The sequence below is a fragment of the Lepus europaeus genome, chromosome 8 (genome assembly GCF_033115175.1).
Source record: "Lepus europaeus isolate LE1 chromosome 8, mLepTim1.pri, whole genome shotgun sequence".
NCBI lineage: Eukaryota > Metazoa > Chordata > Mammalia > Lagomorpha > Leporidae > Lepus > Lepus europaeus.
In genome coordinates this window covers 34,635,692-34,663,222 of record NC_084834.1, presented here as the reverse complement: position 1 = coordinate 34,663,222, position 27,531 = coordinate 34,635,692, and the positions used below count along the sequence as shown (strand labels likewise).

General features: G+C 38.7%; 1 pseudogene; it reads left to right on the top strand.

Moving 5' to 3' along the window:
- Positions 1 to 4,739: 4,739 nt before the first annotated feature.
- On the top strand, positions 4,740 to 5,485 carry LOC133765249 (oxidoreductase HTATIP2-like; annotated as a pseudogene).
- Positions 5,486 to 27,531: the final 22,046 nt, after the last annotated feature.

Genomic DNA, 27,531 nt, shown 5'->3' with positions numbered 1-27,531 from the left:
GCTTAACCCACTGTGCCACATTCATATCAATCTGATTTTATTTATTTAATATATTTTTCTTAGTCAAGTTAAGTTTTTGTCAATTTTGATTATCTTTAAAATAGCTAAATTTTCCTTGCAAATACATAGAGATTGAACAGCATGCTCCTGAATGAACAGTGGGGCATAGAAGAAACCAGAGGGTAAATTAAAAAAATTTATTTAAATGAATGAAAGTGACAGTGCAACATATAAAAACTCACAGGATACAGCAAAAGCACTGTTTGGAGGGAATTTTATAGCAATTGGTGCCTATATCAAGAAATTGGAAAGGCACCAAACAAATGAGTTATAAATGAATCTCAAGGACCTAGAAAAACAACAAAATCCATGACTAGTAGGAGGAAAGAAATAATTAAAATTAGAGAAGAAATAAACAAGACTGAAACCAAAAATATAATAATAAACAGATAATACAAAAGATTAGTAAATGACAAAAAAGGGGGGAGGGGAGAAGACCCAAATCAATGAAATCAGAGGTGAAAAGAAAATGTAACAACAGATACCACAGAAATAAGAAAAAATCATCAGTAATTACTACTGAGAGCCATATGGCAACAAACTGGGAAGCCTAGATGAAATGGATAGATTCCTGGACACAAACAACCTACCAAAATTGAGTCTTGAAGACACAGGAAACCCAAACAGACCAACAACCAACTGATCTGCAGTAGCATCCTAACTGGCCTACTTGTGTTGTCCCTCATCAACCCATTCTTCTCACCACTGCCCAAAATCTGAAATTCCACTCCTGGGAATTTACCCAAGGGAGATGAAATCAGCATATGAAAGAGTCACCAGTACCCCCATGTTTATTTCAGCTCAATTCACAATAGCTAAGATATGTAATCAACCCAAATATCCATCAGCTGAAGACTAGATAAATTATGGGATATGTACACCACGGAATACTACACAGTGGTAAAAAAAAAATTGAAATCTTGCCATTTGCAACAAAATGGGTGAAACTGAAAAACATCATACTTAGTGAAATAAGCCAGTCCCAAAAGGATAAATACATTATGTTCTCCCTGATCAATCACCTAAAAGGTAATCTATAGAAGTGAAATTGACACTTGGAGATGTGATGACTTGGAACAGTTTTTTTTTTTCTTTTCATATAATTTGTTGAACTCTTTGCTTAGTATAGAGTTAATCTTAAGTGTATAAAGTTAATTGAAAATAGATCTTAGTGAAAAAATAAGAATTGGAATAGGAGAAGATAGAAGGAAGAGGAAGAAGGTGGGAGTGCAGGTGGGAGGATGGGTAGGGTGGGAAGAATCACTATGTTCCTAAAGTTGCATTTATGAAATGTATGAAGTTTATATACCTTAAATAAAAGGATTCTGGGGGGAAAAGGAAAAAAAAAATTGTCTCCATTCACTGGCTTTTTTATTAGCTTCAAAAAAAGGAGTGGTTACATAGTACTACCCCCAAGTCCCAGGTAAGGGGAAGTGCATTTTAGGGAGGGGTCATCTGATTGATGATAGGATTACATGGGGGAGGGGTAGGCGTGCCCTCAAGCTCATGAACTTAATCTATCTATGACTTTTCCCACTTCATTGCCTCCTCAGAGATTTCTGACCCTTAATATTGAGGGGATGCTGAAAGATATAGACTCATTATATCTTCTGTATCTACTTCCTCCTGATCATGGATCCAGGCCCTGCCTGTAAATGGGTCCAGAAATATCTTCCTAATCTAATGAACTGGTTTCATGAGCTGAGTATTTTCAGTAACCACCAATAGCTGGGTTCCCTGCATGATAATCACTACAAGTTAATCAATCAGTATAAGCAAAACTGGAAGAAAACAAATTCCAAGTGGAGCACCCTTTAGGATGGGAAGAAAACATTCTATTGATTTGCAGATACTGGTTGGTGATAGGCTGTACTTGTTCAGGCTGTAAAACCATTTAGCCTGAACACAGAGAATTGTAATGTCTCTTTCAGTAAACATACTATTATTGGAAAAGAGGTGGCAGATCCCACTAATCACTGCACATGTTCCTCCTTGTTCTATCAACATATTCCAAGGTCTATCAATTGTCCATAACTACCTTATTTCAGAGTGTTTATGTGTATAAGTACCTACTGTAAATATAGGCCTGAAGTGCAAGCCAGATTAACTAAAGCAATGGTCAGGTTTTTAAAATTAGCTTCATGTGGCACACAGGATCTTCTAGTATTATAACAGAAGAACCCACTAATGCAGCTCAATTCACAATAGCTAAAATATGGAATCAACTCAAATATCCATCAACTGAAGACTGGATAAAGAAATTGTGGGATATGTACACCATAGAATCCTACACAAGGTAAAAAAATGAAATCTTGTCATTTGTAACAAAATGGATACAGCTGGAAAACATTATACTAGTGAAATAAGCCAGTCCCAAAAGGACACATACCATATGTTCTCCCAGATCTGTAGTAACAAATAGAGCACCTAAAAAACTGTTGAAATCTTTACTTAGTATATACTAAATTGATCTTCTGTATATAAAGACAATTAAAAATGAATCTTAATGAAGAATGGGATGGGAGAGGGAATTGGATTATTAGGATTTAATAAAAATGCAAATTGTAGGGCACCACCTTCATCCTCAGAGAGTGGCTGTCAGCAGCTTACAACAGGTGTTACTGGAAAGACACTCAGGACTGGGGAAAGGGACGACCAACTCCAGATCCTCTGCATGAGGCCAAATGGGAAAAGTCCCTAAGAAACCGGGCCCCTCTCAGCCTCCGGGGTCTTAGGAGGAATCTCGGAGATGAAGGCCCCTGTGCCCAGTTCTAAGTCACTGGGACCACCCCAAAGTGCTAATGACAATGACAGTCAACAGTTTAAATGAACTTCCCAGTGGATTTTCAATGCACCAGTGAGAAAAATGGCAGTCCTGAGACGGGTCTGTGCCAGTCCTCAGTCCAAACGCAGCAATAGCACCCAATGCTCACCAAAGGGCTTCCACTCAGAGGATGAAGTCTCCTGACCCAGGAGAGCAGAAACACAGCAGGTGGTGGCCTCCTGCTTCCCAGGAGAACCCACCAGTGGTTCACAGGTGCAAATTCAGCTCCAGCTGCCCATGGGCTAGAGCGAGGCTTTGTACAAGCACAGACTGGCCTGCCAGTCCTTCCAAACAGCCCAGTCTCATTCCAGCTCGGTCTTCAGTCTCAGGTGAAAATTAGGACAAATCTGGTTTTAAAAATGTACCTGCAGGAGGAGCTTTCCAGATTGACAGTGATTTCTTCAGTAAAAATAGATAAGGGCTCCTGACTCCAAACATTTTTGGAGTGGCTTGGGGGTCACACATTTACCCTTGGCCAGCAAGGATTTGCAGGTGGGAGGGTGGTTATGGGGGGAAAACCCGCTATAATCCAAAAGTTGTACTTTCAAAATTTGTATTTAATAAATAAAAGTTTAAAAATTAAAAAACAAATAGAGCACCTAAAAGGTAATTTATAGAAGTGAAATTGGGGGCTGACGCTGTGGCATAACAGGGGAAGTAGCCACCTTCAGTGCCGGCATCCCATATGGGCACTGGTTCAAGTCCCGGCTGTTCCACTTCTTTCCAGCTCTCTACTATAGCCTGGGAAAGCTGTAGAAGATGGCCCAAGTCCTTGAGCCCCTGCACCTGCATGGGAGACCCAGAAGAAGCTCCTGCCTCTTGGCTTCGGATTGGCACAGCTCCAGCCGTTGCAGCCAATTGAAGAGTGAGCCAGTGGATAGAAGACTTTCTCTCTCTCTCTCTCTCTCTCTCTTCCTCTCTCTCTCTCTCTGTCTCTCCTTCTCTCTGTGCGTAACTAACTTTCAAGTAAATAAATAAATCTTTAAAAAAAAAAAAAGAAATGAAACTGACACTTGGAGATGCAATGACTTTGAACAGCCCTTGTCTTGATGTTGAGGAACAGTGTTTTTTTTTCCATACAATTTGTTGAACTCTTTACTTAATACAGAGTTAATCTTAAATGTATAAAGTTAATGGAAAATAGATCTTAGTGAAAAAAATAAAAATTGGAATAGGAGAAGGAAGAGGGAGAAGGGTGGGAGTGCGGGTGGGAGGGTGGGTAGAGTGGGAAGAATCACTATGTTCCTAAAGTTGCAATTATGAAATGTATGAAGTTTGTATACCTTAAATAAAAGGCTTCCCAGGCAATCTAAAAAAGAGAGAAGAAAGAAAGCACATTAACATAAAACAGAAACACAGCAAAGTATGAAGTAGTTTACAGATTTGTAATCATACATGGAAGGATAAAGAATCCCCAACCTTAAAACTGGTATTAGGTCATACAAAAACCTACAATCAACTTTTCAGACAAAAATTAAAATTTCCAAATATTAACAAACTTCCTCCCAAACTTAATATCCATTTAGTTTGACCTACCCAAACTAAGTGATTAAGATTATTTATTACAAGATCTCAATTCCTGGTTCTTTGTTGATCATGCACAACATAGAAGAGATTAATGTTTATAACTTCCATCATTATGGAAGTAAGCTTACTAAGAATAACTAGGTATTATTGCATTTTTGATAAACATGTTTAACACAGTGAGTTGTCAACAGCCTTAAGAATTTGGAAGCACTTTTACCCAGAGGAACAGATGGGGAGATGAATAACTTCTTCCAGATCTTTTATCAGGGGAGAGAACCTACTAGACCTTAATCTCCCCAGATCAGCACCTATATATTACTTCCCCAGCATGGTCAATGCAGAGGAGATGCTGAAGCTTCAGGAAGACTTCAAGATGCAGAATAAATCCATCTTTATTCTGGGCACCAGTGGGAAAACTGGCAAAGTCCTCTTGAATGAAATCCTAGAACAGAAACTTTTCCAGAGTCACCCTTACATTGGCCAGAGCAATCTCACCTTCCCTGAGGAAGCTTATAAAAATGTGAATCAAGAAGTGGTGGACTTTGACATGCTGGATGCCTATGCTTCTGCCTTTCAAGGTCATGATGGTGGGTTCTATTGCCTGGTAACCACTAGAAAAAAAAACCAAGGGAGGAGGGATTTTTTCATATTAACAGAGATTATGTGCTGAAGTCTGCAAAGGTGACAAAAGTAGGAGAGAGCAAACATTTCAACTTGCTTTCCTCTAAAGGAGCTGATAATTCAAGCAATTTTTTATATCCACAAGTTAAGAGGGAAGTGGAAGCCATAGTTGAAGAATTAATATCTGGTCATTACTCAATATTTAGGCCCAGAGTTCTAATAAGTAACAGGCAAGAGTCTTGCCTGGTGAATGGATGGTTATGGAATTCTTTGGTTCTTTACCAGACTCCTGGGCTGGTGGGCAATCTGTATCCCTGGGCTGGTGACAATGGCTAGAGGAATGTTTAACAACACGGTGAGACCAAGCAGCAAGGTGAAACTTCTGGAAAACAAGGGCATCCACACCTGGGAAAGGTCAATAGCTCTCTAGCAGAAAAGTGCTTTTCATTGTAAACCCCTACACCCAGCACCAAATTGGTCATTTCAAGGTTTAAAAAAAGTCAGCATGCTTTATCTTTGTTGTTTATTCTCAGACACTCAGATCCAATCAAGACACGATTGTGCTCTCCCTCAGTAGTTCAGAGTCTGGCTGTGCAAACAGATCACCCAGGGAGCTTTTGAAAATGAGAGATTCTTAGGCCAAAACTTCTTGGATGTAGACTCCAAAGTGCATATTTCTCTTTTGTTAAAACTGCTGGTAATGGTTTTGGTGCCCCTGGTCAGGAGACAAGTTTTGAAATGCTTGTCTGCAGAATTAAAACAGCAGTCTAAACCTTATGTACAACACAGATGAGTTCTGTTCTAAAATCAGCGACATTCTTGTTCTTGAGTTACCCAAATGTTAATAAACTATATGTAATTGTGTAAATGAACACTGTGCCTTCACTACTACTTTGGAACATATAATAAAACTTGGGGCCGGTGCTGTGGTGCAGCAAGTTAATGCCCTGGCCTGAAGCGCTGGCATCCCATATGGGTGCTGGTTTGAGAACCGGCTGCTCTACTTCCAATCCAGCTCTCTGTTATGGCCTGGGAAACCAGTAGAAGATGGCCCAAGTCCTTGGGCCCCTGCACCTGCATGGGAGACCTGGAAGAATCTCCTGGCTCCTGGCTTCGGATCAACACAACTCCGGACGTTGCGGCCAATTGGAGAGTGAACCATCGGATGGAAGACCTCTCTCTCTCTCTCTCTGTCTCCCTCTGCCTCTCCTCTCTCTGCGTAACTCTTACTTTCAAATAAATAAATAAATCTTTAAAAATAAATAAATAAAATAAAACTTACAACTAAGCTTATATAATTTTGGGGAAAAATGAAGAAGAGGAATAAATCTTAGGTGCCTCTTAGATTATTAGAAAATGTCGAAGTATTCATGATGATACAATTGCAGTTAATAATTAGTAAGTGCTTGCTAAGTTCTAGTTTTCACATGTGTTATCTGTATATTAACCCTTCAAACCAATCATATAAAGTGACACTGTCATTAACCTTAAAATGGGAAAACTGAGGTTCACTGTGATCAGTGCCTTGTCCCATGGTCCAAAGCTGGAAACATGAAGCTGGGAAATGTCAGTCAGGATTCCAACCCAGATCAGCCTGATTACATAGCTTCTACTTTTATGTACTCTGCAAGAGCACCTGTATCTGTGTATTTCCAGATGATTCCAGTAAATTGCTCATACATGTGTGGATGAATCAAATTGGAATATTTATATTTTTCAAAAAATATAATTTTGAGTGCAGAAAAGGATACAGTATGAAAAGAGTATTTAGTTGATAATTTATTATTTTAACAAAAGATTCAACCATAACAAATCTGAGTAAGGTTAAATCATATTGGTAAAACAGTATTTCATATATTATAGAAAACTTAAAAGACAAAATTACAATACAGAACACTATGTTACTATTCCAAATTGGGAGAACTCTTTCAGGAGTAAAAGAATTCCTCTTAATCTAATAGATAGCTGGGATAGGCTACTTTCGTTTGTATCCACAGATAACTGATCTATGAGATGTTAGCATACCTCTTATAATGTATTGTCAATAACATTTTGTCTTGTTTTGATTGAAATTAAACCAACTTGCCCCTATCTGTATCATTTAGACTGAAAAATTTCTCCCCATGAAGGGTACAATTTAGTTTGGCAAAGCAAAACAAGTCATCTGAAAATGTAAAATAACTAGGAAAAAACTCAATCAACCTTTTAACTATATCCTGAAACAAAATAACTGCATTAAACACCATTTTCTCATTTTATTGAATCGCATTTTTAGTCAAACACACCCAAAATAATATTTTACACCCTTTACAAACACACAAAGCAATATTACTATATCATCAACTCAAAAGAGCAAGAGGAAAGAAACATTCAGAACATTGCATGTCTCAAAGTTGAATCACCTCTGCCTTGAAAAGATTCTGCAGTAAACCATACCTTATGGAATAACTAATAACTTCATTGCTGTTTTCTTTGGAAGTAATTTCATCTATCCTATATTACTATCTTGAGCTATGATATTAAAAAGTTATTGAAGTTAGAGCTTGGAAGATAAAAATGAGTCCATTCACAGATAAAACCACAAAATCAATGAAGCAACATTATTCATACAGAGATAACAAAAATGTACAAATTCTATCACTATTATTCAAAAAAATTATCAAAAGCCAGAGTTTCTATATCCTCACACAAATCCTGGTCATTATGTCATCTTGTGAATTGATTGGTATGACTGGGAAGGAAACTCTAGAGATTTTTTAATGGCTAAAGACTAGATACAACTGCAGAAAGAGAATTTTCAAAACTCTGCCTCCTAAAAAAAAAAGCTTACTTCAAAAAAGTATTTTCTAGTAAATAATGCATTACATTCTCTGAAATATTTAAAGTCCAAATCTATACCTCCTTTAGCTCTATCTAGAATAAAGAAGCACTCAGATCAACTAGCCATTTTAGCACAATATGGAAAAACACTAGCAATTAACTCAGAATAGATTTTGACAGTGCATATGCTTAATAATAAAATTTACTTTTAATCTAACAATAGTATTTCTCACAGGTGTAAATAGGGAAAAAGCCAAGCATAATGTGATGAAAGGAATTTCCACTTATATTGCCTCTATAGAATGAAATTAGCAATTTTCTGTAAGACAACAAAGAACTGCAGTTGAAACTTTCTGAAAAATCCCTGAATCAAACCTTTCAATTTTGGTCTGTAGCTATTACATTCTTTAGAAAGTTTTGTGGTTATCAACATTCTGTCTTTTCAGTAAAGAAACTTTACAAGGAGCAGTAGTTAATCTTCCATTTGATGTATTGAGTCCCGTTCAAGTATTTGCCAAATCTCTAAAGATAAATTCATTGAACTATTCTCAAGAACAGCCTCTCAGTCCTATTTTCAAACCAGTGTGTTACCCTTATATCTATTGCTGTTGAGTTTTGACAAATGGCTATGGTAACATATCACTCCATTTAGTTAAACAAGCTCTACTCACTACAGGCATCTAACTCTTTCCTCTGCATCATTCACCAACATTTAGTTCTTCGTAGAAACTTTTCTTTGTTCACATTCTGTACAGCATGTACTAGAGAACAAATACCCAGTTTTCAATTCTATCCATCATTCTTTCCAACATTTAAGTATGATACAAGAACAGTATAGTGTAGTAGAAATTACACTGCCTTTGAAATAAGGCAGATTATAGTGAGAATCACAATATCACTTACTAGATATCTGACCCTGAAAAAATTACTAACCCTTCTGAATCATCATCTAAAAAACAGAAGGAATAATACCTCACTTGCAAGTTGTAAAATTAGATTTGGTATGTAAGTAACCCTTCCCCACCAAATAGCACAAAGAACTTACTTTAAAGCACAAAGTTCTTATTTTCTCTTTCTGATCTCTGTGTTTCTGCACAATAAGGAAATGTTTTATATTACTATTTTAATAATACTAACAAGGCCTCCATGGGCTATTAACCTCACTCTCCACTCTCCATAGTTATCTCTGTCACATTTTCCACTTCTCTCTTACTTTCATTCCTACCCAGGTGACTCTATGAAACTAATGTCAACACCAGAATATCTATACAAATGCTCCTTAGCTTATGTTGTAGTCAAGTCCCAATAAGCCCATCATTGAAAATACCTTATGTTTAAAATACATTCACTACACTTTAAGTTACAAAGTGAGAAAGACTGAGATAGAGAATCTTGTATTTGCTGGCTCACTGCCCAAAAACCAAGAACCAGGAGCTTCATCTGGGTCTGCTTCTTTCCCAGGCACATTAGCAGGGAGCTGGATTGGAAGTGGAGCAACCAGGACATGAACCAGAACGTATATGGGGTGCCCACATCACAGGCAGGGACTTAACCTGCCTGCTATGCCACCTTGCAGGCCCCTCCAGCCACCTTCTATTTTATATTACAATTTTATTTATTAATATGTAAGTAACAGATTTCGTGAATTTAATACATAACAATTCCAAGTATACAACAATACTTTCCCTCTTCCCTCCTCCTTCCTTTCTTTGCTTTTATCTTTTAATTTTTTCTGATAACATACTTTCAATTTACTTAATAATCACAGGCTCAATACTCCTCTAAAGAGCTCTACAAGCAAAAGGTAGACCACCTTAGACCATTATTGATCATTACCATCCATAACACTTTTCAAAATCACATTTTTAAATTACATGAACATAGGGCTGCACTGTGACGTAGCAGGTAAAGCTGCCGCCTGCAGTGCCAGCATCCCATAAGGGCACCAGTGTGAGCCCTGGCTACTCCACTTCCAGTCCAGCTCTCTGCTATGGCCTATGAAATTAGTAGAAGACAGCGCAAGTCCTGGGCCCCTACACCCACGTGAGAGACCCAAAAGAAGCTCCTGGCTCCTGGTTTCAGATTGGCACAGCTCCGGCTGTTGCAGCCATCTGGGGAGTGAACCGGCAGATGCAAGACTTTTCTCTCTCTCTCTCTCTCTCTCTCTCTCTCTCTCTGCTTCTGCCTCTCTGTAACTCTGCCTTTCAAATAAATAAATCATTTTTAAAAATTACATGAACATCTCTACCTATATTCTTCATTTCTCGTAATGTATTTCCTCTTTGATTATGTTTATTCTACATTGAATTAGAAGTTATAAACTGCTCATTTCCACCACCTACTTTTTTCCAACTCTGTTTTCTGGAAATAAGAATGTTGCAATATACTGGTAAATGCTAGAGCCACGTTGTTTATCTTAAAGCAGTTATATGACCTTGGGAAATTTCCTTATCTCCTTTAAGTTCAGCCTCTTCTGTGTAAAATGAGGATAACCATTTATCATACAACTGCCATGAGGATTGAATGAGTTAATGAACTGCACGAAATGAGTAATATATAAAAGCTAGACATTATTACCATCATTAAAACTGAAATGCTACCATCTTAAGCATATGCAACATTAATATAGGCTATGTAACTATAAGCAACTGCCTAATACAAAAGTCCTTTCAAAATCCAGCAACTAAATCCCACTCATTGATACCCAAAGTCTATTTTTGCATTTTGATCTGTAGTTAAATGCTAGTTTTCATTCATTCTAGAGAGATTTAAGTAATTACTGCATGTCAGACCTTGTGCTAGGAGCTGAGAAAATAACAGTAAATAAAAAAACAGACATCACCCTTAGCCTTGTGATGCTTACAGTACAGTGGAGGACAGCACCACCAATCCAATCATCATAAAACAAATGGAAAATATTAGCCATAAAAAAATGCTACAAGGTGAGATACACAATGCTATAAGAAGACCAATTTACTAAAAATCAATTTGCCAAAAGTCAATTTTCCAAGTGACCAATTCACTGAATTTCTTAGCAGATAAATTCACTGAAAGCTACTTTGCCAAAAGCCAATTCTAGAAAATCAATGTGAAGAAACGAAGTCTGCCAAATCATCATTTCACCAAATGAGCAATTCACTGAATTATTGCAGATTTTCTCAATGTCTTCATTTCACAGAAGTTTTGATGCATCCTTTTATGAAAGCTCTTCAACACCAAGTGTGTCTGTCCAGGCTGACTCTCAATTTCATGCTTCACATTTCCAAAGCCAAGGCATTCTCTAAGGTCCAATGATCCATTACTCCAATGTAAGCAAATAGTGGGCTTCTCCTTAAATGCAGTTTGTGGTCTTCAGTCTTAGGCTTCTGCCTATCTCTGCCACTGCCAGAAAGGCAGCTGCACAGAACCATCCTAGACCAGCATGATGAACTGATCTGCAATTGTCTTGCCAAATCTGTTTTCAGCAAATTGGTCATTTGTGGAATTGACTCTCAGTTAACTATTTCTGAGTTAAATTACCTACAGCTCAAGTGTTAAGAGACTTTGGGAATTTATTTTTTTTCAGCACAGATGGGAAGACTTCAGTGAGGAAAAAAAAAAATTAACTGAACTAAGAAGGATAAATAGAAAACCACCAAGCAAAATGGAAAGGAAAGAATGTCTAAGCAAAGAAAACAGCATATACAGAGGCTATTTGGAAGGAGGAAGAATAAAAGTAAAGAAGGGTTGCAAAAGAATTAGATTGATTGCAATGTACAGAACAAGGAGAAGTAGAGCTTAAAATGAAGCTAAAGAAACACACTTAGAAGCTAAAGCATGTTGTGCCTCACAGACCATAATAAAGATTTCTGTTCTTATTTTAAGTATGAAAATACTTAACATAATTTAAGCAGGGGAATGACATAATCAGTTTTTTAAAGAGAGAGAGAGAGAGAGAGAGATCATTTTGTGGGTAGGCATTGTGGCACAGCAGGTTAAGTCACTGCTTGCAATGCCATCCAGTGTCATAGTGTTGGTTCTAGTCCCTGCTACTCTGTTTCAGATTCAGCTTCCTGCTAACGCACCTGTGATGGCAGTAGAAAATGGCTCACATTCTTGGGCCCCTGCCACCCATGTGGGAGACTAGGATGGAGTTCTTGGCTTCTGATTTCATGGTTGTTGCAGCCATTTGGAAGTGAATCACTACAAGAAAGATCTCATTGTCTCTCTCTCTCCCATTGTCACTCCTTCAAATAAATAAATAAATAAATTTTTAAAACAAAAAGATCATTTTGCAAGTGGCATAAGACAAATTTTTGTTTCTTTTTAAAAAGTATTTTTATTTTTAATTGATGTGCAGTAATTGTACACATTTATGGGGTACAGTGTGACATTTCTAAACAAGTATACATGTGTCATGATCAGATCAGTATAATGGGCATTTCTGACATCTCAGATATTTTATCATTTCACTGTATTGATGAGACTAGATTTTAAAATTATTCTAGTTTGTTTTTTCCACGTTGAAAATTTATTATTGCAATAGTTCAGGAGAGAGATGAAAGTGATTGAACTCCAGGATGGGGAAAAAGTAAAGCAAAGTATATCACTTAAAGAGTTTTTTAGGAGGTAGAAATAACAGGAAACAGGATTTGTTATGAAGGTGATAGATATAGGAATGAAGAAGATAAAACATGGATAACACCTATATTTCTGGTTTACATAACTAGATGGTGGTGCTATTCCTGATAAAGGGAACACCAGAAGAAAGGCAGGTTTCTATGCTATTCTCTCAACATATTGCTACATATGTGTCTATTTCATGTTTTTTTTAATGTCTTCTTCCAAATGTTAAGTTATTGAGAGATTGAATGTGAGTTTGGTTGAAGACTTTTATGTAATTACTGTCTGGTAATTGTGCTATTTGGTAATACATAATCTTTTTACCTAGGCTCCATCTTTTATTAGCAAACTTTAAACAATTAACTAAAAACTCTTTGTCTCAATGTCTTCAACCCAAAAATGGGAATAATATTAGTGGTTGCCTGGGAATAAACTAGTTAGCAGTACATTTGCAATCCATCATCTATTTTTACTAGAAGGGAGCCCCAAGAAGGAAAGGAGATCTCATAGACACAATGAACATTCTAGTGACAAACTTCCTGAGGAAAACATTAGTAATTTTATTTGCTAGTAAGAGTCCTAATCCATGGAGAACCTTTAGCAGAATGTACCTAGTCCACATGGATTATCTATGATAAGCATCCCTGAAATCTAGGGAAATCCAGTCATTTGCAACAAAATGGATGAAACTGGAAAACATCATACATAGTGAAATAAGCCAGTTCCAAAAGGACAAATACCATTTGTTCTCCCTGACCTGTGATAATTAATAGAGCACTTAAAAGCAAGTCTGTAGAAGGGACATTGACACTTTGAGAAGCAATGATTCCAACAGCCTTGTCTTGACTGTTGAGGAACAATTTTTTTTTAATTCACACTATTTGTTGAACACTTTACTTAACGTATAGTTAAACATACATGTATAAAGTCAATTGAAAATAGATCTCAGTAAAATGTAAGAGTGGGGATAAGAGAGGGAGGACACAGAATCAGCCCTTAAGGCATTCTGCTCTGGCTGAAAAGCCCATGAAAGCATTTCAGGCATGGAAAGCCAAGACACTGTGCAAAAAAAAATGTCCTACATGAAGGACTTTGGTGGGTGAGACCCCCGTGGAAAGAAGTGGTCATCAAAGAAGGAGGTACTTTTCTCTGAAGGGAGGAGAGAACTTCTACTTTGCTTATTGCCTTGTCTAAATACCAACAGAGTTTGTGGTTTCAAAAAGCTTCCATAGCCTAAGTAGCTCACGTCAAGACCTTCGGATGATCACTGACATAATACATAAGAGTGTTGTTAAATTAACAATAGGAGTCACTGTGCACTAACTTCCCATAAAGAACCTTTTCTCAAAGAGTTGTATTATAGGCTAGCGCTGCGGCTCACTAGGCTAATCCTCCACCTGTGGCACCGGCACCCCGGAGTTCTAGTCCTGGTTGGGGGGCCGGATTCTGTCCCGGTTGCTCCTCTTCCAGTCCAGCTCTCTGCTGTGGCCTGGGAGTGCAGTGGAGGATTGCCCAGGTCCCTGGGCCCTGCACCCACATGGGAGGCCAGGAGGAAGCACCTGGATCCTGGCTTCGGATTGGCTCAGTGCGCCAGCCTTAAGTGGCCACATAAGGGGTGAACCAGTGGAAAAAGCAAGATCTTTCTCTCTGTCTCTCTCTCTCTCTCTCACTGTCTAACTCTGCCTGCCAAAAAAAAAAAAAAAGTTATATTATAATTATGTCTAAGTTCTTGCAAAAGATGAATCATTCTTGGGTGCTTCTTTAAAGTTAATTAAGTTTCTAAAAAAAAAGTGAAATTAACTTCAAAATGCAATGACTTTGAACAGCCCTTGGCTCAATTGTTGAGGAACAGTTTTGGAATTTTTTTTGCTATGCAAATTGTTGAACTCTTTACTTAGAATAGAGTTGGCCTTCTGTGTATAAAGTTCATCAATAATGGATCTTAGTGAAGAATGGGACATGGAATGGGGGGGGTGGGAGTGTGGGCGGGAGGGCTGATATGGTGGGAAGAATCATATATTCCTAATGTACTTATGAAAAGCATGAAGTTTGTATTTCATAAATAAAAGGTTTTTGGGGGAAAAATAAATAAATAAATAAACAAACATCAAGAAAGAAAAAATGCAATTGGCTGTTGGCTTCCTGATTATTCTTATATTCATTCTTATGAATGAAAAGCACTGATGCTCCTGACCAAGTCCATTGCTCAAGACTAAGTTTGAAGCAAGCAATCTGGGGTGTTAAAGTAATGCCACCATTCCAAAGAGCAGTTTTGTTTAATGCTTGCTATAAAAGTAGTGGAATCCCAAATTCAATGTTGCTCTTTTATAATACTACCAACGGCATATGCATAATTCAGGCTGGTCCCCATATATTATGCTCCATGAGAACAATTGTCAAGTGAATCATACAAACATAATGATACTCATACTTTCTGCTGTGTCAGAAATTACAACGTGTACTTACTCGGTAACCTAGAAGACAACTGTCTTCCATTAGCATGGTTAAAAGAGTTGATGAAACAATAACCAGCTAACTTATTACCTTAAATGCATGATAAAAATCAAACCCCAGAGCTAACAAACACTGCTTGACTATCTAATAAATATCTCAGTGACCAGAATAGATAGCATGAGGAAATTAGTGTATCTTGCAAAATAATATTTAACATTTAATTATTTTATAATTTTTCCCACAAAATATCTTGAAAATCATATAAATTGCATTAAAAATCTCACGAGGCACCCTAAGTCATGACTCCTAAGGTAATATTTATTTACATATTTAAAGGCAGAGTGACAGAAAGAGAAAGAGATCTTCCAACCACTAGTTAACTTCCAGATTGTTTCAATGGCCAGGACTGAGAAAGGCTGAAACCAGGAGCTAAAAACACTATCTGGGTCTCCCAAGCAAGTGGTTCATCTTCCACTGCTTTCCCAGGCACATTTGCATGGAGCTGGATTGGAAGCAGACTGTTGTTCAAATAAGAGATGCTGGTGTCCCAGCAGGTTAACCACTCTGCCACAAAACTGGTCCCAATTAAACATTCTTTTTGATGTAATTTAAAGGTTTCAATTCTTGTCACTTAACAAAGTTGTTAAAATGCTGTGAGCACAGACTTCTCTTTTTTTTTTTTTTAATTTTTGACAGGCAGAGTGGACAGTGAGAGAAAGAGACAGAGAGAAAGGTCTTCCTTTGCTGTTGGTTCACCCTCCAATGGCTGCCGCGGCCAGCACGTTGCAGCCGGCGCACCGTGCTGTTCCAATGGCAGGAGCCAGGTGCTTATCCTAGTCTCCCATGGGATGCAGGGCCCAAGCACTTGGGCCATCCTCCACTGCACTCCCGGGCCACAGTAGAGAGCTGGACTGGAAGAGGGGCAACCAGGACAGAATCTGGCGCCCCGACCAGGACTAGAACCTGGTGTGCCGGCGCCACAAGGCGGAGGATTAGCCTATTGAGCTGCGGCGCCGGCTGAGCACAGACTTCTCTTAAGGAACTCTACAGGCTAAGAGAGAATGGCAAGATATAGTCCAAGTCTTAAGAGAAAAAAATTGTCAACCTAGAATACTATATCCTGCAAAGCTCTCATTATGAACGAAGGTAAAGACCTACCATGACAAACAGATATTGAAAGAATGTCACCACCCGTTAAGCCCTGCAGAAGATGCTTAAGGATGTGCTGCACACAGAAACACAGAACAAGGTCATCACTAAGGAAGAAGTTGAAGCAGTAAACCTCCCAATAAAAGTACAAAGGATATCCAAAGTTCAAAGCATATATTAGAAGTATCTTTGGGAAAATGGCATGGCAAAGTTTACTTATCAATAGTCACCTTGAATGTAAATGGCCTCAACTCTCCAGTTAAAAGACACAGACTGGCTGAATGTATTAAAAAAACAAAACCCATCTATTTGCTGCCCAGTATCAGATGGCTTCACTGTTGAATTCTTTTTTTTTTTTCAGAGACCTAAGTGCTTTAATCATCATTTATTGCCTCCTAGGTTTGCATTAGTCAGAAGCTGGATCAGAAGTAGAGTAGCCAGGACTCAAACCAGCCATTCCAATGTGGGATGTGCTCTTATCAACTAGTGACTTAACCTCTGCACCAGACATCTGCCCCCAATTTATCTTTTTTTATTTAATAAATATAAATTTACAAACTGCAACTTTTGCATTGTTGTGGCTTTTTCCCCCATAACCTCCCTCCCACCCACAGCCATCCCATCTCCGCCTCCCTCTCCCATCCCACTCTTCATCAAGATTCATTTTCAAGTATCTTTATATATAGAAGATCAACTTAGTATATGCTAAGTAAAGATTTCAACAGACTGCACCCACACAACCGCACAAGATATAGAGTACTGTTCAATTAGTAGTTTTATCGTTAACTCTCATAGTAAAACACATTAAGGACATAGATCCTACATGGGGAGCATGTGTACAGTGACTCCCGTTGTTGATTTAACAATTGACACTCTTATTTATGATGTCAGTAATCACCTGAAGCTCTTGCCATGAGCTGTCAAGGCTATGGAAGCCATTTGAGATCACCAACTCTGAACTTATTTAGTCAAGGCCATATCACAGTGGAGGTTCCTTCCTCCCTTCAGAGAAAGGTGCCTCCTTCTTTGATGGCCTGTTCTTTCTACTGGGATCTTGTTCACTGAGATCTTTCATTCAGGTCATTTTTGCCACAGTGTCTTGGCTTTCCATGCCTGTGAGACTCTCATGGGGCTTTTAGCCAGATCCGAATGCCCCAAGGGTTGATTCTGAGGCTGGAGTGCTGTTTAGGGCATTTGCTATTCTATGAGTCTGCTTCCACTGCTGAATTCTATCAGAACTCTGTAATTAACACACAATTATTCTTAGGTGTTTAAAATTACCTGAAAAGTGATCCCTGTTAAATATAAGAGTGGGAATAAGAGAGGGAGGAGATGTACAGTTTGGCACATACTCACTCGGACTTACTCCTAATGGTAGAGCTAGAAACGTGCCAGGGGATTCCAGTCAAAGTGTTCAGTTTAAGTTCATAATTGATCATAATGATAGGACTAAGAGTCAAAGGGATCATCCGGCGCCGCGGCTCACTAGGCTAATCCTCCGCCTTGCGGCGCCAGCACACCGGGTTCTAGTCCTGGTCAGGGCACCGATCCTGTCCCGGTTGCCCCTCTTCCAGGCCAGCTCTCTGCTGTGGCCCGGGAGTGCAGTGGAGGATGGCCCAAGTGCTTGGGCCCTGCACCCCATGGGAGACCAGGAGAAGCACCTGGCTCCTGCCATTGGATCAGCGCGGTGCGCTGGCCGCAGCGCGCTACCGCAGCGGCCATTGGAGGATGAACCAATGGCAAAAGGAAGACTTTCTCTCTGTCTCTCTCTCACTGTCCACTCTGCCTGTCAAAAATAAAATAAAAAAGCCGGCGCCGCGGCTCACTAGGCTAATCCTCCAACTTGCGGCACCGGCACACAGGGTTCTAGTCCCAGTCGGGGCGCCAGTTCTGTCCCAGCTGCCCCTCTTCCAGGCCAGCTCTCTGCTGTGGCCAGGGAGTGCAGTAGAGGATGGCCCAAGTGCTTGGGCCCTGCACCCCATGGGAGACCAGGAGAAGCACCTGGCTCCTGCCATCGGATCAGTGCGGTGCGCCGGCCGCAGCGCACAAGCCGCGGCGGCCATTGGAGGGTGAACCAATGGCAAAAGGAAGACCTTTCTCTCTGTCTCTCTCTCACTGTCCACTCTGCCTGTCAAAAAATAAATAAATAAATAAAAATAAAAGAATCAAAGGGATCACATAAACAAGACTAGTGTCTGCTAATACTAACTGATAGAATTAAAAAGGAGAGAACGATCCAACATGTGAAGCAGGCTACACAGCAGACTCATAGAATGGCAGATGTCCTAAACAGCACTCTAGCCCCAGAATCAGCCCTAAAGGCACTCAGATCTGGCTAAAAACCCCATGAGAGTTTCACAGGCATGGAAAACCAAGACATTGTGGTGCAAAAAAAAAAAAATGACCTAAATGAAAGATCTCTGTGAGTGAGATCCCAGTGGAAAGAACGGGCCATCAAAGAAGGATATACTTTTTCTGAAGGGAGGAGAGAACTTCCACTTTATGGCCTTGTCTAAATAAGATTGGAATTTGTGAACTGAAAAGGATTCCTTGGGTGATTACTAAAGTCATAAATTTGAGTGTCAATTGTTAAATCAACAACGGGAGTCACTGTGCACCTATTCCCCATGTAGGACCTCTGTCCTTAATGTGTTATACTATGCGAATTAACATAAAACCACTACTTAAACAGTACTCTATACTTTGTGTGTCTATGTGGGTGCAGTCTGTTGAAATCTTTACTTAGTATATACTAAGTTGATTTTCTGTATATAAAGATAATTGAAAATTAATCTTGATGAAGAGTGGGATGGGAGAGGGAGTGGGAGATGGGATGCTTGCAGGTGGAAGGGACGTTATGGGGCGAAAGCCACTATAATCCAAAAGTTGTACTTTGGAAATTTATATTTATTAAATAAAAGTTGAAAAAAATATCTGATAGAATTCAGCAGTGAAGCCATCTGGTCCTGGGCAGTAAATAGATCAAGAAACTGCACAACAACAAAACAAAAACTCCACTTATGAAGATGGGCCAAGGACCTAAATAGACATTTTTCAGGTTTAGGAATTAAGGTGAATGCTGGCTTCATAGAAATAATTTGGGAGGATTCCCTCTCTTTCTATTGTCCTGAATAGTTTGAGAAGAATTGGAGTTAGTTCTTCTTTAAATGTCTGGTAGAATTCAGCAGTGAATCCATCTGGTCCCAGGCTTTTCTTTGTTGGGAGGGCCTTTATTACTGATTCAATTTCCAACTCGGTAATTGGTTTGTTTAGGTTTTCTATGTCTTCAAAGATCAATTTAGGTAGGATGTATGTGTCCAGGAATCTATTCATTTCTCTACCAGATATTTAAAGATATTTCAAAACAATTGAAAAAGAGGGAATCCTCCCAAATTTTTTCTATGCAGCTGGCATCATCTTAATTCCTAAATCTGAAAAAGATATAACAGAGAAAGAGAACTTTAGACCAATTTCCTTAATGAACATAGATGCAAAAATCCTCAACAAAATTCTGGCCAATAGAATCCAGCAATACATCAGAAAGATATTTGCCTAGACCAAGAAGGATTTATTCCTGGTATGATGGGATGGTTCAACATTTGCAAGTCAATCAATGTGATACACCACATTAACAAATTGAAGAACAAAACCATAGGATTATCTCAATAGATGCAGAGAAAACATTTGATAAAATGAAATACCATTTCATGATGAAAACTTTGAGTAAACTGAGTATAGAAGAAATATTCCTCAACCTGATCAAGGCAATTTATGACAAACCAACAGCCAGATACTATTGAATGGGGAAAAGTTGGAAACATTCCCACTGAGATCTAGAACCAGACAAGGATGCCCACTCTCGATATTGCTATTCAAAATAGTCCTGGGGGCTGGAACTGTGGCACAGAGGGTAAAAGTACTGGCCTGAAGTGCCGGCATCCCATATGTGTGCCAGTTCTAGTCTTGTCTGCTCCATTTCTGATGCAGCTCTCTGTTGTGGCCTGGGATAGCAGTGGGATATGGCCCAAGTCCTTGGGCCCCTGCACCCGCATGGGAGACCCAGAGGAAGCTCCTGGCTCTTGGCTTCAGATCGACACAGCTCCGGTGGTTGCAGCCATCTGGGGAGTGAACCAGTGGATGGAAGACCTCTCTCTCTATCTCTACCTCTCTGTAACTCTGTCTTTCAAATAAATAAAATAAATCTTTTTTAAAAAATAGTCCTGGAAGTTTTAGCCAGAGCCATTAGGCAAGAAAAAGAAATTAAAGAGATTCAAATTTGGAATGAGGAAATCAAATTATCTCTATTTGCATATGACATGATTTTATATAGAGAGGATCCAAAAGACTCCATCAAGAGACTATTGGAACTCATAGAAGAGTTTGGTAAAGTAGCAGGATATAAAATCAATACACAAAAATCAATAGCCTTTGTATACACAGACAATGCCACGGCTGAGAAAGAACTTCTAAGAACCATCCTATTCAAAATAGCTACAAAAAGAATCAAATGCCTTGGAATAAATTTAACCAAGGATATCAAAGATATCTATAATGGGAATATAAAATATTAAAGAAAGAAATAGAAGAAGACACAAAACATGGAAAAATCTTCCATGTTCATAGATTGGAAGAATCAATATAACCAACATGTCCATTCTTCTGAAAGCAATCTACAGATTCAATGCTACACCAATCAAAATACAGAAGATATTCTTCTCATATCTAGAAAATATGATGCTGAAATTCATTTTGAAACATATGAGAGCTCAAATAGATAAGCAATCTTATGCAACGAAAACAAGGCCAGAGGCATCACAATACCAGATTTTAAGACATAGTGCAAGGCAGTTATAAGCAAAACAGCCTGGTACTGGTACAAAAACAGATGAGTAGACCAATGGAACAGAATGGAAATGCCAGAAATCACTCCAAGCATCTACAATCAACTTATATTTGACCAAGGAGCTAAAACCCATCCCTGGAGAAAGGACAGTCTCTTCAACAAATGATGCTGAGAAAACTGGATTTCCACATGCAGTAGTATGAATCAGGACTTGTACCTTACACCTTATATGAAAATCCATTCAAATGGATTAAAAACATAAATCTATGACCTGATACCATCAAATTACTAGAGAACATTGGGGAAACCCTGCAAGACATTGGCACAAGCAAAGAGTTCTTGGAAAAGATCCCAGAGGCACAGGCAATCAAAGCCAAAATCAACAGATGGGATTACATGAAACTGAGACACTTCTGTACTGCAAAATACTCAGGAATTTGAAGAGGCAACCAACAGAATGGGAGAAATTATTTGCAAGCAATGCAACTGAAAAAGGATTAATAATCAGAATATATAAGAGATCCAGAAACTCCACAACAACAAAACAAACAACCCAGTTAAGAAATGGGCCAAAAACTTAAACAGACATTTTTCAAAAGAGGAAATCCAAATGCCCAACAAGGACATGAAAAAATGATGAGGATCATTAGCTATCAAGGAAATGTAAATCAAAACCACAATGAAGTTTCACCTCACCCAATAGAATTGGCTTTCATACAGAAATCAACAAACAACAAATGCTGGCAAGGATGTAGAGAAAAAGGTACACCAATCCATTGTTGGTGGAAATGTAAACTGGTAAAATCAGTAGGGAAATCAGTTTGGAGATACCCAGAAATCTGAATATAGACTTACCATATGACCCAGCCATGCCGCTCTTGGGAATTTACCCAAGGGAAATGAAATCAGCAAATAAAAGTGCTGTCTGCACCCCCATGTTTATTGCAGCTCAATTTACAATTGAGCTAAGACATGGAATCAGCCTAAATGACCATCAACTGAAGACTGGAAAAAGAAATTTTGGGACATGTACTCTATAGAATAATACACAGCTGTAAACAAAAAAAAATGAAATCCAGTCATTACTACAAACTGGATGAATCTGGAAAACATTTTACTTCATGAAATAAGCCATTTCCAAAGGAATAAATACCATATGTTCTCCCTGATCTGTGATACCTAATATGGCACCTAAAAGAAAATCTGTAAAAGTGAAATTGACACTTTGATAAGCAATGGCTTGAGCAGCCCTGTCTTGACTGTGAAGAACAGTATTTATTTTCTTCTTAATGGAGAATGAGACGAGAATGGGAAAGGGAGGAGAAGGTGGGTTGGGAGTGGTGGTGGGATGGTAGGTATGATGGGAAGAATCACTATATTCTAAAGTTGTACTTATGAAATCTGTACTCATTAAATAAATGGCTCTTTTGGGGGAATAATGCTGTGAGCTCCTAAAAGGAAATAACAACATAAGATGAAAATGAGATTAAAGACAGAAGTATGTCTACTATTTAGAGTAACCCAGGAGAGTAGAGTAATATTGATGAAACAAGAATATGATTGAATAAGCAAAACACTACAAAAAAATGGAAAAGGGTGGAAGGTACAAGCATCAGAATTAATATAGAGGAGAAAAATACAATATGAAAACTTTTTTCTATTTTATAGAAAAGAAATTCAGGAAAAAGATGTGATAATCTTGAATATTTTCAATATAGGAAGAATTAAAGATGCTACAAGTAAGGGAAGGCAAGTGTAGGGTATTTTATTCTGGGGCAATACGGAATATTTGTGGATGAATATAAAACTAATTTAACAGCTGGGAAGGCACAGCTGAGGCACTCTATCATGAATCAGGAGTATAACTAATTAGTCTGGTTTCAAAACTTATTCTTAATATTTGAGCAGTCTGGGAAATGAATAAGAGATGGACTAACAGGGTTGATGAAGCGTTTGAATCCAACTAGAAAAATTTAACTGGATTAAGTAATGCCTGTGGCCTAACTGCTGATCAGCTGAAACACTTTTCCATCTGTAAGAAAGTCACTTATTCATCTTACAGTAATCCATATACAGTTAAAGCTACTACGGCATATATCATTGTTAAGAACCAAAAACTTTGTAGGAGAACAAATTCATCATTTAAATAACTATAATCTGCATCTGCTATAAGCTAAATTGGATTGATTGATTGATCATTATCTATCACTTCAAGATAATTTGACTAGTACCATAAAAATGGACTTAAGACATACTGAGACAGAAATTTTTTGATTAAATCTTTTTTCCCAAATGTATGTTTGCTTGTTTATTTGAAAACAGAGTTACAGAGAGAGGAAGAGACAGAGACAGAGAGGAATTCTTCCATCTGCTGGTTTACTTCCCAAAAAGACACACCATCCAGAGCTGAGCCAGGCAAAACCTGGAACTCCATCTGGACCTCTCACAAGGGCGCAGCTGCCTAAATACTTGTGATATGTTCACTGCTTTCCCAGGCACATTAACAGAGACATGGATTGGAAGCAGGGCAACCAGGAATTGAACTGGCACCCAAATGGGATGTTGGCACTACAGGCAACAGCTTAACACACTGCACCATGGTGCCAGCCCTGATAAATGCTGTCTGGACCCTACAAATGCCATTAGAAAAATACAGACTTTCTTTAGCTTCAGGGACAACACATTTGTGCATTAAATGCAAATTTAATATTATAAGCATTTTTTAAAATCTCACTATCCTTTTATTTCAAACCAATAAACAACAACAACAAAACAATTTCTAGGGCATTCCAGGATGGTGAGTAGGGTATAGCCACACTATCTTAAGCTGTTCTGGGATATGAAAAGAACAAAGGAAGGACTACAATTTCAGGAATCTGACAAGAATTTTCCCTGAAGAAATAAAAAAAAAGTCACAATGACGATACCATGGCACAAGAGGAGAGAAGACAGAGAACTGATGCAGCCAGCCACACAGCTCAGCAAGCTGCCAGCTGTGAGCTACCATCTTGCCATGTCAAGTTAGGAAGAAAAAGTCATGTGTCCTGCTGCTCAGAATTTTAGCTGAGAGGGAATTTCACAGTCACCAACTGATTTTACTTCAGCCTAAAGAGCTGCCTGGAGTCTGAGCAACTTCCAGGTTTGGAGCAGGGAAGCTGTCTTGCTTTCTTCACCTCCCCCTCTCCTGCAGAGTGCCATACTCAGCAGCAGAAAGTCATAGAGTGCACCTCTGTACTACTAGCATCACAAGTCAGGGCAACATGTAAGGCAAAAGACAGATTCCCTGCATAATGTGACTGTGGGAGTTTTGGGGCATTAGCCCCAGAGCTACACTCACACTCCAACAAGTGAGCAATAAGGATTCACCTGAGTTTCTAGGGGCTAACAAAAGAAACAGCCCACAAAAAAGTCTGTTCCCACCCTGGGAGATCTGGATAATGACCCCTCTATATACTGCAACACCACGATTACAACTATTTGTTCTATTGCTTGGTGCCACTGAACATAGAGAAAAACCTACCTGCATTCCACCTCTCTGAATTCATAAGCTCCAGAATAAAATTTCCTACATACCTTGTAGTCACCCTATAGGACTGGAACAGGGTTCCATTCACATCCTCCAGCACTAGAGCTAGGGCTGTTTGTATTATAAGCCACAGCACCAAGTGGGCTCTTGTAGCAAGACCTGAGAAAGGATCTATCTGTTGCCACACAGTCCCGGGGCCACAAAAATTGGTGCCATAAGCCCCAAAATTGCTCAGGCTTGCCAGTAGAATAAAGGAGCAGCCACCCTTGTCCCTGTCAGCACCAAGAAAAAAGCCCTGGCTATCATATTAGCCAGGGAGACTAACAGTGAACTCATTGTGGACCAAAGATACACACTCAAGGAAACATTTATTCATCTCAAGCAACACTTCTATCCCTATAAAGTGCAGACTAGGCCACTGTGTCACTTCCAGACACAGCTGACATTGATTAAGACAAAATAAATCACTGAGATTACACTCCTGAGCTTACCCAGAACCAAATCCAAAGAAACAAGCCAAGTGATACCCTTCATTCAAACTAAACTAAAAACTCTTTTCCAATAAAACCAACTCAATAAAAAAGGACTGAATATGCCAGATGGGCAGGCATCAATATAAGAAAACGGGAGACAGGAAGAAGCAAGATAGCAGGACACCTCCAAAAGAACACAGTAGTGCTCCAGAATTAGATCTTGAATTGATTAAAATCTAAGAAATGACAGATATAGAATTCAAAATAATGAATTGTAAGAAAACTCAAAGAGATGCAAGAGAATATAGATTAAAGAAATGAGAAAATCAATGAGTTATGTAAGTGAAAATATTACTAAGGAAACAGAACTCATTAAGAAGAACTGAAGAGGAATTTTGGAGATGAAATCTTTCATCAGTGAAAAAAAAAATACAGTTGAGTGCATTAACAGCAGAATAAACCAAGTGGAAGAAAGAATTTCTGACCTTGAGAAAAATGATTTTGAAATAACACAATAGACAAAAATAAAGAAAAAAGAATTAAAGGGGCTAGCAATGTAGTGTAGCAGGTAAAGCTGCATCCTGCAGTGCCAGCATCCCATATGTGTGCCAGTTTGAGTCCCAGCTGCCCAACTTCCAATTCAGGTCTCTGCTAACATGCCTGGAAAAGCAGCAGAAGATAGTCCAACTCCTGGGGCCCCTGCACCCACACGGGGGACCCAGAAGAAGCTCCTGGCTCCTTGCTTTGGATCAGCCCAGCTCTGGTCATTGCAGCCACTTGGAATAAACCAGCAGATGGAAGATCTCTCTCTCTCTCTCTCTCTCTCTCTCTCTCTCTCTCTCTCTTTCTCTTTTTTTCTGCCACTGCCTCTCTGTAACACTTTCAAATAAATAAATAAATCTTTTTTAAAAAGATTGTATTGCTTATAAATAAAGCATAGTTTATAGATAAAAAACTAAAAAACAATGAACAAAGTCTACACGAAATATGGGATACCATCCAACAACCAAATATTCATATGATAGGTATTCCTGAGGAGAAAAAGGACAAAAGGCATTGAGAACCTCCTATATGAAACAATAGTTGAACATCTCCCAAGTCTTAAAGAGACATGTACAACCAAATACAAGAAGCTCAAAGAACCCTAAGCCCAATGCCTATTGTCAAATTGTCCAAAGTTAAAGACAAGGAGAGAATTCTAAAGACAATAAGAGAAAATCATCAAGTTACATATAAAGGAAAACCAATTAATTAACATCAATCTTCTCAGCAGAAACTCTACATGCCAGAAGAGAATGGGATGATGTTTCAAGATCTTAAAAGAGAAAGCTTCTGGGGCCAGAACTGTGGCATAGTAGGTAAGGCTGCCACCTGCAGTGCCAGCATCCCATATGGGTGCCGGTTCAAGTCCCAGCTGCTCCGCTTCCAGTCAAGCTCTCTGCTGTGACCTGGGAAAGCATTGGAAGATGGCTCAAGTCCCTGGGCCTCTGCACCCACATGGGAAACCTGGAGGAGGCTCCTGGCTCCTGGCTTCGGATCAGCACAGCTCCTGCCATTGCGGCCATCTGGAGAGTGAACCAGCAGATGGAAGACACCTCTCTCTCTGTCTCTGTCTCTGTCTCTCCCTTTCCCTCTCCCTCTCCTTCTCTTTCTCTCTCTGTGTAACTCTTTCAACTAAATAAATAAATCTTAGGAGAAAGAGAGAAAACTTCCAACAAAGAAGATTATATCCTGCAAAAATATCCTTTAAAAGTAAAGGAGAAATTATGTTATTATCCAGATAAGCAAAAACTAAAAAAATTCACCACCACCAGACCAGCCTTACAAGAGAGTCTTAAGGCATCCTGCATTGGAAGTAAACATTATGAAAACACACGACCTATCAAATTCACTAATAAAGGAGGACAAATCCTTATCTAATCATCAAAACAGGTCTTATCTATTGATACTAGTCTTGAATGTAAATGGATTAAATTCACTAACTAAAAGACTTAGGTTGGTTGAATGGATTAAAAAAAAATGACCCAACTATATGCTGCCTACAAGAAACTCACTTGACAAACAAAAATACACATAGATTGAAAGTGATGGGGTAGAAAAAGATATACTGAGCAAATGGTAACCAAAAGCACAGCTGTCCATATATCAGGTAAAACAGACTTTAAATCAAAAAGTATAAAAGCAGATAAAGAAGGATATTATATTTTGATAAAAGTTTTGATTCAGCATATAGACATAACAATCATAAATATATATGTACCCAACAGATACACAGCAAATACTATTACACCTAAGGGAGAGAAACACTCCAATGCAATACTAGTGAGTGACTTCAACACCCCACTCTCAGCAATGGACAGATCATTCAGACAGAAAATCAATAAAGATGAATCAGAGTTGAAATACTATCAGACAAATGGACCTAATGGACATTTATGAGACACTTCACCCAACAGCTAGAGGCTACATTCTTCTCATCAGCACATGGATCATTTTCTAGGATAGACCACATATTGGGCCAAAAATCAAGTCTCAGCAAATTTAAAAATATTGGAATCATATCACATATATTTTCAGACCATAAATGAATATAATTAGAAATCACAAGAATAATAGAACACTCATAAACACT